General features: G+C 42.8%; 1 long non-coding RNA gene across 1 annotated transcript; it reads right to left on the reverse strand.

Annotated features, from left to right (window-relative positions):
• Positions 1 to 2,569: 2,569 nt before the first annotated feature.
• LOC121547979 lies at positions 2,570 to 4,832 on the reverse strand. Its single transcript, XR_005996581.2, has 2 exons — positions 4,267 to 4,832; positions 2,570 to 2,609 (listed from the first exon to the last, which is right to left on the reverse strand). It is a non-coding gene; the product is annotated as an uncharacterized LOC121547979 (long non-coding RNA).
• Positions 4,833 to 5,078: the final 246 nt, after the last annotated feature.

Genomic DNA, 5,078 nt, shown 5'->3' on the forward strand with positions numbered 1-5,078 from the left:
GGCTGGACCGATTTCGACAAAATATCCCAAGAGAGCCATGTTTCCGTGAAACAGAGTATGTTACAGGCCTTGATGTCTCTCTGGAAAGAAATCATTGCCCTTAGTTCGTCGACCTTGTTAACCAAAGATTGAACATTAGCGAGTAGAATACTTGGAAGTGGTGGGTGGTGTGCTCGCCTCCTAAGTCGGACCAGCAGGCCGCTCCGAGTGCCTCTCCTATGCCGGCGATGTTATGGGTCAGCCGCTGGAATCAGTTCAGTTGCCCTGGGGAGAGCAAACAAAGGATCTGCTTCGGGAAAGTTGTATTCCTGGTCGTAATGCTGGTGAGTTACCGCCGCTCTGATATCCAATAGTTTTTCCCAGCTGTATGTAATGACGCAAAACACTTTCTGAGCTAATAATGTAAAAAATAATACATAAAAAAACAAAATACTGCAAAGTTTCCTAAGAGCTAGTCGCGAGGCCGCCATCTTCGTCGGCGCCAGGTACACAAAGCAGTACGTCCCCGGCACATGGCATAGAATCACAATGTCAATTTGTTAATTTAATGTATTTAGTTTTATTTGCACTTAAACTTTAAGTAAAGCTAAACTTATAAGATAAAAACACAGCTTGTTTCACTCAAAATTGAATTATAATCAAGTACTATACAATCAGAGATGGTATAATATAAGTATAACTACTAATAATCACTTATCACCATTTATAAGGCGACTATTTCTACAATACTGCATCAATACTCAACCTGGTCTCAAAGCATTTCGTATTATTCTGTACTTAAATCCGAGACGTGTTTGGTATGTTTACATAAGACAGATGGTTACTTAAGGCAAAAACGAAAGTAGGGTGGTTGGTCGGGCATATAATGCGAACGTCTAGCAACCCAAAGGTTGAGAGTTTAAATCTCATCAAGGACAACTTTAGCATTTGAGCTAATTAGCAACTTTCAAACTACTTACTACTTTTTAGCTACTTTGCAACTACTTAGCATGTTAGCTAACCCTTCCCCTAACCCCCAACCCTAACCCCTAGCCTAGCTAACGTTAGTGAGCGAGCTAACATTAGCCACCTAGCAGCCTAACTAGAATTCATAACATATTGTAATTCGTAACATATCATAAGAAATGGGTGCTGGACATCCACAAATTAATACATACCATACGAAATGTAAGATGAAGTACTAAATGGAGTGTCTCATATTGCCGTACAGAATATTACAAAATGCTCTGAGACCAGGTTGCAATACTGTACACCCCTTTTTGCTTTTGCACATACCAGTTGGCTTAAATGTTTTGTGCTCATTGTACCAGCAGAGGGCACTCTCTATCGGTCTGTCCCTTTCCATTGGAAACACAGCCAAACAAAAACAAGTTTGGAACTTCAGCACTTTTTCCGTGGGGTCATCTTGAAGGAGAACAGAGAGGGGTTTGACATTCTGGACATAAAAACTGACATTTCAAAGAACAAGATACAAAACTGAGGGAGTTTCTAATGTATCTTTCTATACAAAACACACAACATAAAACCTTTCAGCTCTTTCAGGTTAAAATCACATGAGAAAGCATGATAAAACTTGAGTGGTCTGTTTTTGTCCACCTTAGAATGGTTTGTGTTCTCAGACTGAGTCAGAGAGAACAACAGCGCAGAAGCCAGGCTCACAGTGCTCTGTTCATAGTGCATCATTGTCCTGTTTACAACTACTGCTGAGTAGTCTTAATGACTTCTGCCATTGCTCATCAGTCTTTATACACACATGGATTCCTCAGGCTGGTTGCACAGCAGTCTGTCTGTCCCCTCCAAGCTACATTGTTCAGGCAATACCAATACTTTAGAGAGCATCCCTCCTTCCTTGGTTCCTCCCTGAATCGCTCTTTCCTCCCTTCCTTGAAGGGAGGGAAGGGTAAATTTTCTAAGTATTGGAACTGGGCCACTGTCTCCTCCTCCTCAGACAGCCTGTAAGGGCTGGACCCGGGAGCCCTGGTATTTAGGCTTTCCACAGCAACAGCAGTGAATGCAGGATAGCACAATCATAAACAGGAAAGTGGCTGGAAAGAGAGAGAGAAAGAGCGATTTAGCTTTATAACATTATTATGTAAACAGAGACTAACTTGTTGCTCTGCCAATAACATATTGAAATGTTGCATGATACAATTAATTACTGATTACATTAGTGTTGTTGTGATCACTGTAATTCAACTCATGTGGTTTTACCCAGTTATAATTGAAACAGTCCAGGAGCACTGATCTGCTAATTATGTCAGATACATTGTATGTAACATGTTACAATAACTAAGCACTAGGCGAGACTGGAACAGTGGAATTCTGGAACTGCCTTTTGCTCCTTTCAGGTTCACGAGAGGTGTCCAAGGGTTAGGGCTATGGACTGGCATGTGCCTAGACTCACCGACGAACAGGATGATTATGAAGAAGGCCCCCAGCTCCAGTGAGTTGGCCTGAGGGAGGTTCTGTAGTTTAGTCCACACCTTATTTAGGATGTCCAACACCTCCTCCCTCACCTCCATCTTGGATTCCCCTGGTCAGGTCACACACAGAGGGAGACTGTGGATGGATCCAAATAGCTTTGGGGTGTTGAACTTATGGCACTGCACCTAAGGAATTAGAGTACAAAGACATGGAGAAAATTATAGGATGTTTGCATCACCAAGATTGTTGGTCATGCACATGCACGCATGCATACACTTTAGGCACACACACACTTCCTATAAGAACTTTCCTGTATGATATATTTCATTCCTTACATCTATTACTGTGAACTTTTTGAGTGTTTCCCTTTCCTTTGACTTATTTAGGTAAAAGACAGTATTATGTGTTTGCATGAAACTCGCCCTTGACAAAATAGCCCTTTAACCCCACCCTAACCCTTTCAGTCCACTATGCAATTTGTACTGGACACTCTACAATTACTGTCCACCATCTATGTTTTATGTATATTTATATTATGCTCTATATATGAACGCCTGTATGCTCATGCATTACATCTCACCCCTCTAATCAGGCTGCTGATGTGTGTGTGTGTGTGTGTGTGTGTGTGTGTGTGTGTGTGTGTGTAATGTGTGTAAGAAGTCCTGGTGTAGCTGGAACTGTCTATACTGTCGTTTAATTATAACCCGTCCAGACTATTTCAGGATTGGCATTTCAGACTGGGCCCTGTCATCAACTACAGCAGCTGTGTGTGGGCTATCCAATGCACGCTGATACTAGACTCGAATATGTGTTTGTGGATGTGTGTGTGTGTGTGTGTGTGTGTGTGCATGCTTCCTTTGCACTTATCTAGTTCTCTAATCACTTGTTATCTTTGTGAGAAGCTGCTAGGCACTGAGGCCACATTCTGGGGTGTTGTGTGGCACTAACTACCCCGTTACACCACTGTGTCTTATATCTGATGCAGCAACACAACAACCTGCCTGTGTACTGTTTCCTCTATTGTTACTGTAACTTACAGACTAACTGAACACTATTCTGTCACTGTCTGGGCAGTCTGCTCATTGGTCTTGTGATCTCAGTCATTGTTTCTTAAACAATACCATCCCTGTACGAAGATGTTTATATGGAATGATTCACTATACTCTGATATTACAAGTAGGTTGTGTTCCCGTCTTCATCACCAAGCTTTCCATAATTTTGCTTGGTTTGCTTCAAAGGCATAGTGCAAAGGAGGGGGCTGTGGTGGTGGTGGTGGTGGTGGTGGTGGTGTGTGTGTGTGTGTGTGTGTGTGTGTGTGTGTGTGTGTGTGTGTGCTGGGATGGGGCATCCTCAGCTGATTGTGAAGGCATGTCTCAACCACCTGCCAGGGTTACTCTGAAGAATGACCTGACCTCTGCTGTTTCGCTCCCCCTCTTCTCTCTCTCTCTGTGTCTGTCTATCTCTCTCTATCCTCCCCCATCTCGTTCTCTCTCTATCCTCTCCGCCCGTCATGTCTCTCTCTCCCCCCCCTCCATTCAATCTGTCCTCTGCCCCTCTCCTGGTTCATGTTACTTACGTAAATGTCTGAAGAGACCCCAAAGGTTTCACTGAAAGACTACTTTATTCCTGCAATATCTGCAATGCTGAAAGTTCTGAAAGTCATATTCAAACAAATACTGTTTTCATGTAACAAGCAAATGTCAACCACTACAGTTTGTATTTTTTTCTTAACTATTGAACATGTTCATGTCCAACAGACATTGAAACAGACATTGCAAACAATACACAAATAAACAACAAAACATCACGGCAAGGGCAACTTTACTGTATTAAAAATCTTACCTTTGGAGTGAATGAGTTTAGATTCAGAGTTTGTCAATGTCAGTCTCTCCAATTTCAGTACAGAGTTTATACACTTCTCAAATGTCCATTGAAAACTCTGACAAACAGAGTCAAATAAAAATGCAAACAATTTAATGGTATCCCAAAGCTCTGGGATTGTCTTTTCTCTCTCCCCCTCTTCTTATTCCTATCATTCGTGTGGTCTCCTCTAAGCTGTTTCAGTTCATCTAATTAGCTTACTGAAAGATGTTCTGTTGTCCTCTTTAAAGGTTCTGTATCTTTAGTTCACTGGGTTGTCAGTCTGGCTGTTTACAGCAGTTTTCCTCTCTTTAAAAGTCTACTTCTTTGTGCTGCACTTGTCTTCTGAGAGAGTCTGTGTACCTCCTCTACTATGCTCTCTCTCCTTAGTCTTTTGCACTGGCGGTAAGTCTCTCCCCTTTCTCTGCCTCCACCCCCCCTCTGTCGCTCTCTCCTGGCACTGTCCACACTCATTCACTCTCACTAGGTTTTTTTTTGTTTTCCTCACACACCCCCTCTCACTCTACACCTCTCTCTCGCTCTCTCTCTCTGTGGAGGCCAGCTGCTCTTGTTGCCCTCCCTCCTTTTTTGTCTTTGGTCACTGTGGAGACCAAGCTCCTTTTACCGCATAAGAACAAGGGGTGAGGGATGTGTATGTGTGTGTGTGCATGTGTGCATGTTCCGTCCGTCTGGTCGTCTGCCAGCTGACACACACATTCCTCAAGTGTGAGACTGAGGGTGTGTGTGTATTAGTTATTGATTTCTATAGTCCCCTTGCACTTCTCAATGTCAGC

Source organism: Coregonus clupeaformis, chromosome 31, assembly GCF_020615455.1.
Source record: "Coregonus clupeaformis isolate EN_2021a chromosome 31, ASM2061545v1, whole genome shotgun sequence".
Classification (NCBI taxonomy): domain Eukaryota; kingdom Metazoa; phylum Chordata; class Actinopteri; order Salmoniformes; family Salmonidae; genus Coregonus; species Coregonus clupeaformis.